Raw genomic sequence first — 14,677 nt, forward strand, 5'->3', positions numbered from 1 at the left:
ACACACACACACACATCATTGTAAAATTAATTCATACAATGCATACATAGAGGTATAATTTCATATAATGCAAAAAATAACAATAAAATATTCTGTTGTTTATTTAGTATTTAATTTAAATTTTATATAAATCAGTAATATAGCTTTTTGGTTAAATTAAAAAATTGAGTCATTCAAATTGGGATTATTTTTCTCTGATTTTACGTACAGTTCAGTATGAATTGAGATATTTTTTCCATAGAACATTAATTGGTACTTCCTTAAGAAAAAAAAATACAACATAGACATTATAAAATCAAATTACATGCATCGCTCCACACAGAATGTGAAATAAAAAGGCATTTTATAAATAAAATTAAACAATCAACACTTTTTTTATGATTATGTTGATTATTATGAATGATGAAAATTTTATAAAACCATATATTTTAATAAACTTTATTAAGAACAACGTAGATAATTTATACTTGAAAATATATTCTTGACATCAAAAATGACCTTTCAAAGTTTATTGTAGTTATCGGTTTGATAATGACACGTATTATTTTTTGTACATACAACATTCTGGTTATATTATTTTAAACAAACCATCAACAACGCGTTGCTTGCGCAAGCTGTTATCACTTATATGGACTTGTATTGTAAATACACATAAAATTATAGTGGTAATATTAGTGATTTAACACAAAACATAAAAAAAGGAGGAAAGACAAAACGATATTCATTCTATTTGAATATAAATAAAATAAAAAATAATTGTATATATTTGATTTCAAATCCAAACCCTACTGCAAACAATATTTGCATTTTGATCGCAAGTAAAAAATATTTATAGGTTAAATTTATTGTTATATGTATTATTATTTAAGTGTTGTAAATCACATGATTATATTTTTTTGTATTTTCACAATACATCTGTAAACTTATATAAATCATATAATTTTATTATAATTAATATTATTGATTTGAATTAATATTTTAAGCACTTTTAATAAATTTACCTTCCACAATAAATTATTTGAATAACTCCCTATAATATAAAAATTACTATTTTAGATTTTAATAAAGGATTGATGAATGTATTCGTTTTACAATGATGTGCTGTATTGTTTTTTTCATTTAAATTTGTATCTATTGACTGTCGTCGACTATTAGATCAGTAAAATTAGTATTTATTTGGATATATTTTGGGCACCAAATGAAAAGCTGAATATTTTTAGTTATTTTCAAAATAAATAGAAAAAACAATAATTTTATGGAAAACAAAAATATTTATCACGCAATTAAGATAAAGTTAATTTTTTTTTATATTTATCAAATAAATTTATACATATAAAATAATTTACGAAAGAATTTATCTATTTTTGTACTATTTAAAAGTACTTACAATTTTTAATATTTTTATAATATATGTAATGTATAATAAAATGAAACTGTAGTTTCTAAGTAAAAAAGCATAAAAATTAAATACATATAACCTAACCTTACTTATAAATCATACATTTTTCTTACAGCAGTTAAAAAATATTGAAAATATATTGTCAAAACAGAAAATTGATATTCGTTTAAGTGTAAATAATGTTAACATTATTCATAAAAATATCGAAAATTTGCGATACGCCGATTCACACAGTTCTCCGATATGGAATGTTGACTATAAATTAATTGTAACAAGAATATTATAAAATAAGATAGAATGATTTAATAATTAACAAAATAACATAAAACATTTTTGGACAAAAATTACGAGTATTTCAACATAATATAGAACTAAGAATAAAATAATAAAATAAATTACTAAGAGTTATTTCAAAAACTATAAAATATACCTTTAGAAATAATTTGAATAGTTTTTCCTATGCAATGATCTATCATTGAATTAAAATTTAACACATTCATTACAGTAACCTGTTTAATGATGAATCACACTCGAAACGTACTATACCTACAATATACCTACAACACAGAAATTTTCGATGACTTTTTTTAAATATTCTGCTTCATAGTATAAAATTTAAATATTGGTTGCCATTCAAATTTTGATATTTAGTAGAAGTTATATCAACAACCGTAAGAGGTAAAAATATAATATGTTAAAGTTGCATATATCTCAAAGATTTCCATGCATTTTTTTTCACATTTATAATTGTTTTAAAGAAATAATAACTTTAATATTGATTAAATTATTATTTTCAAAATATTGTTTAAATAATATATATATATATATATATCGCTATCAAATATCAACTCCTCCAAGTTTAAATACCACAAATAAATTCAATACATTTTAGAATAAAATACCGTGAAACCACAATAAATAATATACAATTGGCATAGTAAACAACATGATTCTAAAAAAAATATGAAATTTAAATAATGTACTTATATCCATTTGTTTTAGTTTAACAATATTATTATATTTACACAAATATACAACAATCTACGGCAAAGTATACATATATATCTAACGCTTAATTTTACACAAAAATAATATAATATAATTATTGGTTATTATTTCGCTAGGTACATGTTTAAACATATTTCATATATTTTATTTTATTGGTATACTGTAAAAATAAAACTAAAAAAAAAAAAATACGTTGCTTATATTATTTTAGCAACCAGCTGTGACTTACACGTTAAAAGCTATTCGAACAACTTATTTATAAACGGACAAAATTAGTATATTGGTTAAATTAACTTACCTATATACTAATACACATATTTTTGAAAAACTTCAATTTATGAATGCAACCAATATCATTATAATTATTCGTAATAGTTAATTGTTTCATACTTAAACAGTTCAACGTACTTATTTACATATCAATCATATCATAATATTATCATCGCTTCGAAGTTAGTTAGGTATAATTTGTAGGTAAGTAAGTAATTACGAACATTAATACGTCTTTTTCATCTTTTTTAAAACACCAAAAATATTTTTTGTTAAAATTAATACCAAAAAAAAACAAAAGTTTAAATTAATATGAAAGTCATTAATTTCAGGATAATTTAAATAACTTTTTAATAAAACTAAAAATTAAATATTTAAAATGATTTTCGTCGTGATATCACACTTAGACTTATAATAAGTAATAATAAAACTAAGCTATTTGTAAAGTAGGGTCTCTGAATAAATCATTTATTCTGTGAAAATATATATTATTATTATAAATGTATCAAATATTTTTTTAATTACTACTAAATTTGACGTATATAAGAGTACGATAAAATCCCATGTGTCGTAAGTAAAACAATATTCACAAATAACTTCAGTGGGATAGCCAAAAAGTGTGGGTTCAACCTTTATATTGTCTATTTTATATGGTTGTCTAATAACATGGATTTTTTAATAATTTATAACCTACTAATTTATTCTTTTACTTATAAACTATTTTTAATACAAACGAAACAATTAGCATGGAAAAAATACACACTAAAATGTTCAACGTATACGCCGTAATTCAAGTACGTTCTCAAAAAGTTTAAATCAAAACAAATAATGTAAATGTGGGTAGTTATCCTTCCGTGGATACTCATCAAAACATACTATTTACACAAGATACAGAATAGTTCCCTCTTCTTCCCTATAAGACCCCTTCCGAACCACACAAAAAATAAATAAAAACATTGACAATGTGAAACATAATCATGATCCTACACAAGAAAACAACATCAAAAAACTAAAAACTAATCACCTAATTTTTAATTGAAATTAAATTATTAATAAACCCTTTAATTCAATTATTCACCACAATTATTAATAAAATAATTTTAAAAGATAAGTATTAATATCTTCAACTCAAAGTATTTTAAAATTATATTATGGAACGCAAACGATCTAAAACAAAACGAACCTGAATTACTGGATCATCTAATTCAAAATAAAATAAATGTCGCTCTAATAACGGAAACTCACTAAACTTCCAGTACTAAATATTTTCTCCGCGGTTACCAAGTCTATAGAACCAATCGCTCTTGCTCCAAACACTTGGAATCATCACTTTAATCTCGATAAAAATTCAACATTATCCACTTCAGTTTAAAACTACCATCAATATAAGCAACCAATATTCAAATCGTACTAAACCATACTCCAACTATATAATCTTAAGTTTATTGTTCTCCTCAGCTATCGACAATAACGCCCCTTAAAATTTAAAACTTCTTTAAGTCACCGAAGACAATTACAACACTAAAAACACATAGTGGGATAAAAGGCTATAAAATACGTTCGTGCAATTATGCATGTTATAAATACTAGACATGTACTATGTACAATTAAATTTATAACTTGACACATTACCTATAAATTGTAAATTATTATCTGTATATAAGAAATAAAGTGGGTAAATTTAACTCAAATAATGTTGAACACGTGTGTAAATGCACGCCCAAGTTCGAAAAGAAGTACTTAAACGAATTGAGTCTAGAGCTAGTAAATTTCATTAAATTACTTTGTATTTAGTTATTTAGTATCATTTTGTGCCACTAAAAAGTATACAAAAATGACCCAAAATTATTCTTCGAAAAATACAAATGCGTTTAGAAAGGTTTCAAATCACAGGCGACTATTATGAAAGATAGAGACAGTAATCTTGTATCAAATCCAAAGATGATTGTAGAAAACTTCAAGGAATATTTCAACAACCTTTTTAACGACAGCACCAATTACAACACCAATTACAACTTTCATGAAAATCTTGTGTATCAAACAGCTAAACCTAAACATCTCAAACCGAGTATAGACTAAATTAAAATAATAATTAAGTCTTTAAAAAATAATAAAACACCTAAAGAAAACAACATAAACTCCAAACTACTCAAAATTTCTTTTAAATACCTTTAAAAACCATCCATCAGATTATTTTGAATATTAATGGAAAAATGAAAAAATAAATATAAAATGACTAGAACTCGGCAACTTATATGCCTCGTCTTTAAATAAAGCAAGTACAGAAAATTACAGAGAAAAATACTCTTAATTTCTATATTAAATAGAAAGAAAAAAATATAACTAAAAAATAATTGGTAAATATCAATCTGATTTCCGGAAAATAAAATTAAACTGTGACTACATATTTACAGTACGAAAAATGATGAGTAAATATTACGAACTTGATAAGGGCTTTTACATGATATTTGTCGACTTTAAGCAGGCTTATGATAGCATTAACAGAAACTAACTATGGATGGCACTTGAAGATTTTGGTTTTCCTAGCTAACTTTCAAGGTTAATTAAGAATTTAAACTCGAGGACATTCTATAAAATACGCTATTTAGAGGAAATTTCAAGTTTTTTTGAGATTAAAAAGAATAATAAGGGACATGATAAACAACAAGGAAATTAACATAATCAGAAACAATACACTGTTGGCGTACGCAGATGATATAGTCATCCTCGAAAAATCTAAGATAGATTTGATAATAAGCACGATTAAATTATTGGAAAATAGTAAAAAATGAGACTTTTAATAAATAAAAATAAAACAAAATACATATTTACAATAAAAAATCCAACAGTTATACAAAAGCTCAGATAAAGGCATTACTCGTTCAATCAGGTTGAAAATTTCAAATATTTGTGTGTTTACTTAAACCAAAAAGATAAAATACATAACAAAGTAAGGTTGAAATTCGTTTCATCAAATAGAAGTTATTATACAACGAGAAGTATAATTTCATTGAGATACTTTTAATAGGAACCAAAACGAAGCTGTATATAGCCTACCTATGCTCCATTATTATGTATGCTTATGTATGACAACAATGAAAAGCGGTGAACAAAAATCTCTTAGTATTTTAAAGAAAAATCATAAGAAAAATATATTGTCACACACTAAATTTGAAATCAGGAAATCAAGAAATTACAAAAGGAGAAAAAAAGAAAGAGATCGAAAGAATTTTCAACAGACCAGATACACAAAAATATAAAGCTAAAAGGCTAAAGTGGACAGGCCATGTAAAGCAGACAAATAATAAATTAATACATAATATCTTTATCAACAAAGCTAACAAAAAATGACCAATAGGTAAACCCCACCATCGTTGAACTTATAAAGTAAACAAAGATTTGGAAAACCTAGAAATGAAAAGAATCGATGCCGATGATCGAAAAATTTGAAAAAAGTTAATGGAAGCGGAAAGAAGCCTTAATAGCTTGTAAGCGCTAAAAAAATTATTCAAATTCAAACTATGTCGCACAAAAAATAATACAAATTAAAGACGACCACAATATTGAATGAAAATAAATAATTACCCATTATATATTCATAAAACAAAAAAAAAATTTATCCCTATATTTTAAAATAAACTGTATTTAATTATACTATATTTTATAGCACGAGTATAAATATGTATGATATATTATGTTTTGAAAATTATTTTTAAAAACTGTTTAATACCTATTCTAAGTATAATTTTATAGATCCATCCACTGGTTTGCTAGACTTACACATTTTAATGTTATAAAATATATTAGAAATATTTTATAAAAAGATATTGTGTTATTCGAAAATATTATATTGATAACCGATTAAAAGTTATACTTTACGTTAATATGTTTTTTTAATGTATACTATAGTAAATAACTATACATTTTTGTTATTTGAACTTTATAAAAAACTTCAATGTAAATAAAGTGCTATTGGTAATTTATAAGTGTTGACTACCTATCAACAACAATAATTAATAGTAATAATATACACAATTTTATTTTTTTAACTTTATAATAAAATATGTTCATTTTCTAAAGTTTTAACATAGTTTTAAAAAAATTCATAGCGACTATAAATTCAATTTTTTCACATTTTATCTAAATATATTAAATAAATATTAAAAATATGCCTCACATTTTATTAAACATCGATTCCCGTAAGAAAAAAAACCACTAAAACTTTAGTCCTAATCAAAAAATCATATTTTTAACTTTGAAAGAAAAGGAACTTTTCAGTGTAATAACGTTTTTTAGTAAAAGTAGATAATGTAGAAACAAGAAAAACGATATCACATAGATTGATTCTATTATTTTTATGATAAAAACTTAATTTTTAACTATAATAGCTATGTATTACTGACATTAGACTTCTTGTAATATACATTAAATTAGTATTTAAAAATATTTGATATTTAAAATTCCAATTTTTCTTAAAATACCATTGACATGCTAACCTAACCTCGGCTATATCAAACATCTAAAATAGTGACAGTGTGTGGCATCTACCTACTTATTTGGTACCTACAAGTACTAGCCTGGTACACACTAACTTAGCTGGTATGCTACAAACATATGAAATATTGTATACTATTATTATGGTTGTTGAATGCTATAACGTGCTTTTGGTCCATGGAATTGAATTTTATACTATTTTATACACAATACAAAACAACTAATAATAAAATAAAAATCGATGTTCATTGTTACAATGATTGAAAATGACGGAACCACAGCAGTTTGCCTAGAATGAAAAATAAAACTAGTTTAAAAAACGTTTTATTAAAAATGAAAAATCAACATTCAGAAAGATTGAATCATTGTTCAAACTCATTGTAGTCGTATTAATGCATTTCAGGGAAATCATCAGTAAGAAAATGTAAACCTGCAATGTTCAATGGATGTCATATATTATAGCTGAAATCAAGACAAGATGATTATGATAAACTATATAAAAATTAGTTAGTCATCATAAGACAATGATAAAAAAAACTTATATAATGTATCAGTGGAGTATAAACGGGTGGATGGGGTTCAACTGTACAAAATGCAAATTCTCCCTCCCATGACTATTTTTACTGTATAGAAACTTAAAATTGTTTTATATTATGTTTAATGTTTATGAATATATATATATTTTTAATATAACCTCCCTACCGTAAAGAATGTCTGTATACACCACTATAATAGATAACATACAAATAAAACCTCATTAATCAATAAATAATACCTATAAATTTAGTAATGTATACTATAGCTACTTTATTATTCAACAAAAAACATAAAATCTTATTTGAATATCAAATTAATATAAATAAGAACCAATAAATTTTAAAAATATGCTAAAATAACATTTTCTTCTTGTGACTTACTACAACAAAATTTCGTTTTTTATATCCGATCTAACCGATCATAATACACTATTCGAAATTAGAATTCGATATAGGTACAGAAAACCCAGTAAAATTATGAACTAAAATACATTTTCACTATGACAAATGGGAATAGGTAAAAAATTCGTCATCGGCCAACTATACGTATACCTGCAACTTGGAAGGCTATGAGGAAAAACGAACAAACTTATTCAGGAATAAGTAAGAATTTACGAGTAAATGCCATATACTATTTTAAAACTTAAAATTAGATTATTAATGAATTTTTTCAAATGATGAAAGGTTAAATTTTATTCCTGTGTTGGCAAAATAAAATTATTTTTAAAAGAAACTAATTTTTTCTCAAACCAATTACATTAAATTAAATAGTTATTTACAGGATAACTAGGATTACGATTTATCGAATACAAATGTATTTTAATATATTTATCAATGATTAAAATTAAGAAAATACAAAAACAGAATAATAAACAATACAGATAAGTGATTACTTTGAAATCACTTTTTATTACGAGTTCCTTGAGTTTTAATAAATATTATAACATACAAAAAACAAGATTTTTGGGCTTTCAACAAATAGGATAATAGATATGTACGAGTATTTTAATAGTTGCTTACACTATTGACTTGTTCATGCTTCGCTACTATATATTTTATATTACTGTCCATATTAAGCAACTAGACTATTTACTGCACATACGAAATAAAAGTATTGTGGACACGTCAACATACACGTCATAAGATAAAAGATCAATTTGCATTCATATTATAATCATATTATTATTGTACTGATTCGCATTGTCCTTGTTAATATGACCTGTTAACATTATTATAAAGTATTGTGTAATATGTGTAACGAAATTAATAATCTCAATTGACGCATTAAATTTAACTAACTGAAATATCGGCGATAAAATAAAAATATAAATAAATATATAAATTCCAGGTTAAAATCTATTAATTGAAAAAAAAAACAGAAAACACCAATAACTTAAATCGATTTAATTAAAAAATCTTTAGTACAAATGATAACGGTCACGTACTCTAAACGGATTGGCCACATTCCTATCTACATTTTTTTTTTATCTTTTTTATCAATTTAAATGATGTAATCAATCATTTCCATATCGCTGTTTTGTGAATTCAAAATGAAACGCGTATAAAAAGGTGCCTCTAAATTGTTGCTAGTTTTACTAACATATTTTATATAAATATACTATAATGGGTATAAGACGCGTTTCCTTAGTCACTCATCTATGGACCGAGATTCACTGCAGACACCAATATCTATATTATTATATATACTACTACAGTACCTACTACGTAATTTATGTACGTACGCGTGTTCTAGTGCGTTATTGAACACACCATTGTACTTTTGAAAGTTTCAAATGTGAGAATTATAATATAATTTCACCAAATTTGTCTTTTTAACAGTATTATATTAATAGGTATACAAATATTTGCCAACTGCGAGACTATTTTATTGTGTATTTATGGTCAATGTATCTGCGAAATATGCGTTTACTAGTATATTCCTCTATCGATGTACAATGCTCTCTGCCATTAATAATAATAACGTCATGATGTAAAATTACCATTAAAAAAAAATCTTGTACACAAAAACCACATTTTGAATATATAACGACGGGGGATTCTGCAGAGGCATTATTACCTCTACCACCACCTCCCGCTTACACCTCTTCTTAGATCGTGAATACAGAAATGTCTTTTATAATACACAGTTCACATATACAATCTTTTAATTGCCATTAAAACCTACCTATAATGCAGTAATAATTATTATCCATTAGAAGATACCTACGTTACAGTATTATGTATTATTAGGTAGGTATACATAACAGAATCTATTGACTTTTACATGTTTAAATAACAATACATTAAAATACATAATTATATATATATTTTTTGTCAAAATAAAGATTTGATCTTATGTAATTCCCAAGCCTCAGCGCCTTCGAAACATTCATTATATAGGTATTATACCCCTATATAGTGAGATAATGACGATAATTTTAAAAGATATATGCAATACACTATACAGGTATAACATAATATTGTAAAAGATTCTATACTATTGAGTTAACTACAGGCTAAAAACTATCATCTATGATAATTTTAGTTTTAAAATTTAAACAGAAAGTCATAAAAATTCAGAAATATTTATGATACAATTAGGTGTTTATACATTTCGTTAAAATCCACCATTACATCAGTTATTTAAAGACTAAATTTCCGAACTTTTTTGTCTACGTTTGTAACTAGTGTTATAGCAAATATATACGAACAATAAAATATGTGGATAGCTGTTTTACTTTTTTATGTTTTAATACTATGATATTAAAAAATTAAATTATACTCATAGTAAATAATTAAAGTCGATGGCTTTGAAATAAAACATATAAGCTTATACGAATTTTCGAAAAACGGTTAAATGTTAAAGTCTTTGCTTATCGAAATAAAGTCTGAAGATAAAGATTTATCGTTGTGTAATCTTTTTTTTAAGATAGAAGACAATTTATGGACACTGTTAAAATTAAATTTGGTCTAGTTGTATATAGAAAATATGTGAAGCCACTGATTGGTAAAAATCATATAGTAAGTATTTTATATAGAACCTACAAAATATTTTGTAATGCGTATGTATTTTAGCTAACAATGTCGATTTCTATAAGAAAGGTATCAAAAAAAATAAAAATATTGAGTTTGGAATATAATATACAAATAAAAACAGCGAACAAAAAACATAAATTGCATGTAGTTAAATCGGATATTTTAAGACAGAAAAATAAATACATTTTCGTTCTCGACTTAAAGTGTCATATTATTATTATATATGTATTATCTAATACATGTTTACTACTAGTACAATATTTGGTATAGGTTATATACTTTCAACGTTATCTGACAATACTACATAACAGAATTAATAAATTTATAGATTTTCAGTTTTTACACTTTTTGTGTAGTTAACTAGATATTTATTTTTTTTATTTTACTAAGAAACATTTCAATTAAGGTAAAAAAGTCAACAAATTACGCGCATTTTTATTCTTATGGTTTGTTACGTTCATAAAACTATAGCGAAAAAAACGTAATTTTTTTAAGCAATTTACTAAAATGAATGTGATATTTATAAGATCCATTGTACGATCACACGTTTTTGGATAAGTTACGAAGATAAGTACTTATTTTTCGCAATAAACTCCGAAATTCTAAACCGAGATAGAACTCATCAATCTTACTAATGATCACAATTTGTGTAGGTAGTGAACCACCACGTCCACTAAATTACATGAGGTATATTCTATCTCACTATTATAATATAAGGCCCGGAAGTTCTAAATATGATACATAAACATAAATCCATGTCAAAAACCACTTTCTTAAATCATGTCTAAATGATAAAGGAATAATGGTTATAGATATTATAACTCCTCACATGATTCAATGTTCCTAGCATACCGTATGTTTTTTTCTTTCATTTACTTTTCAATAATATTCATTTAAATATATAATAATTGAAAAAATGTATAATATTCATAGTATATTTTTAATACAATAAATAATAACTTGGGTTGATTTAAAATTCATTATTTCCCCAAATAATGTAAACATCTACGTTTATTAGTAATCTTAATTAAATATTTGGTATAAATTAAAATAAATTAAAAATAAATGTAAAATTTTTTACATATTAACTGATTGACAACAAACTTATAGCTATACTTACACTTATGTTTTGATAAAAATAATTATCTGTTAAGAGTTAAGTACCATACCAACTTATCAATATATGTTTTCCATATTACAGAAGTTATGTTACATAGGTACCACTATATCAAAACTTATAACAAATATTAATTGTTAGGTAATTGTGTTTAAATATAATGTAGCAGTACTTTTACTTCATGTTTTTATATACCTATTGTTTTATTATACATTATCCTTGAAAGTTGAAAAGTACTTTAATCTATTGTTTTGTGACTCATAAATTAGCATAGTTGGATATTTTTATGATCAATATTTTAGAATATAATGTTATTTGAAGAATTTAATAAAATAAATTACTACATCAATAAATAAAACACAATTGTATCAAGCAGGAGAAAAGATAAAACTTTTTCATAAAAATGTTAAACAAAACATTTTACAAACTCATTTTTGTGCTTATGACAATATTTATTAAGTTTTTGAATTTTGACAATTTTATTCCCATTAAATAGTATTGTATCCTATTTTTAATTTTTTTTTTCTTAACAACTTAGTGATAAAATTGTTGTTATTTATATATATAAAAATCAGGAAAGTTTTCTGCTATATAGATGGGATCGTTGTCTTTAAGTGACTATAATAGTTATATTAAATCCATTGATAAATAATACATATAAAAAAAAATTCTGGGTATAGATGGTCAGTCAAACAATATTTCTAAGTATATTTTTTTTATATTTATTATGCTATCAATAATTTATAATTAAATTAATAAGTAATACAGTAGGTTGAATTAATTTTTATTCACAACAAATTGAATATTACAAAAATATAATTTCATAAAATTTATATTATAATTGCATTTTTCTACTGGATGTTATTAACAAACATTAATCCCAGATGTACCATAGCCCATAGGTCCATAAAATACTAGACAATAATGCATACGTAGATTTGTGTAAAAATAGCTTAAAAATGAATTTAAATATTTTGAAAATTTTTTTGTGTATAATAAATAATAATAAACTATGCATAGTGTCAAAAGTATCAAATCCCCACAAATAATAAAACTAAGATCTTTTCTTTTTTTTTTTTTTTATCCAATTTCTTCAAAAATTGTTCCTATGGATTTAAAATATTTTTAAATTGATGTACAAAATATAGATTGTGTTGAATTTTAAAGCTTTTTATCGATATTTAAAGAAATAAAAACTAACAAAATTCAAAGATTTCAAAGGATTAGGTATATTAATAGCTTGAAATTAGTTTAAATAGGTATTTTGAAAAATTATTGTATATAGAAAATTATAATTTAAGTAATAATAGAATGTTTCAAATATCAACAGTTAATACTTCTTGGATAACAGAATAATACATTTTAATCTTTATTACATGTTTGAATGTCATGTAGCCCATGTAGGTATTAGTTATGTTTATATATACTCTTATCATTTATTTTAAAAAATAAGTGGTGTATGCTTAACTTTAATTTATTTCCAGTAGAAAAAACTTGAGAAATCTTGGATTAAATTTTCAAGCTTCTTAGTTAAAATCAAATATCTTAAAAGTTAAAACACATAAATTAAAAAAAAAAATTTAATATTAATAAATAATGCTAAAATATTTTGAAATTATTTCACACTATGAAAATTCTCATTAAAATAATATTTGATAAAATTTATAATCATTCCTTTGAGTGTAGGAGCTTGCAATACTTGAATACACCCATGCCAGCCCATCTGTCATAAAAATAACTTGAATGAACCGGACAATGGGCAGTAGATCCAAATAGAACTAGCTAATTACCAAGTTAAACTTAATAGGCTGGACTACATTTATGGTAAACTAAGTATTAAACTTTATTGTTCTAACCCATTTTAACAGGTTTTGAACTAATAAGAGTTCTTAAACTCGGTAAGCTGGTACTTACCCTATCTGAAATTAATGAACAGCAATGCTCCTATATAATACCTATCATATAACATAAAGAATAATTATGTTCTTCAGCATTATTCATTAGCAAAAAATTTTTCGTCTATAAAGTGAAAAGCAAGGGGAAACCAAACGTCATCGTATCTAGTAACCTAGTTAGTATTACTATTTAGTACTTACTAAAGTCTAATACTATTATTTAATCATTTAAAAATTAATACTTGAGAGTTGTGATCTTGTGGACCGATGTAACATATTATAATGATTATGAAAATATGAAGTGAATATTAGCTTGATAAAAGATTGAAGTTAAATATTATGCCGTCTGATCATCAGTGTGGCCAACGTCTTCTACGATCATGCATGATAATTTATGAAATTTCAAATTAATAAATAAGTTTAACTTATGTACCTACATAGATATTTTTTAATATTAATAATAATGTATTAAGAATTTTATAACTCATTAATTTCCAATTTGATAGGTAGTATGTTCATTTATTGGTAAGATGTATAGGTATTTAAATATAATTAGAATTAAACTACGCATAATTCTATATTATTTTAATTAGAATAGGTACCTGTCTACTCTAGGTACTGACGTGGTTTAGGTACTGTTTATAAGTAAAGTAATAGTTCTTACTTCTTATAACATGAAGACTTGAAGAAAAAAAGACCATTTTGAAAATTTAAATAGCATCTATTAATCTATGATATTAGGTATTAAATAGTAATTTAATTAATGAGAAATATAAGAATAAAACACCTAGGTATCTACTTAAGTAAAATAAAGAAAATAATAATTTCGTTTTAAAACTAAACGATTTTAAATTCTTATTTTTTATTTCATACAAAAGCTTTTACTTATAAATGTATTACAAGTATATAACTGTGTTTGTTT

Source organism: Melanaphis sacchari, unplaced genomic scaffold, assembly GCF_002803265.2.
Source record: "Melanaphis sacchari strain LSU unplaced genomic scaffold, SCAv2.0 Contig77_pilon_pilon, whole genome shotgun sequence".
Lineage (NCBI taxonomy): Eukaryota > Metazoa > Arthropoda > Insecta > Hemiptera > Aphididae > Melanaphis > Melanaphis sacchari.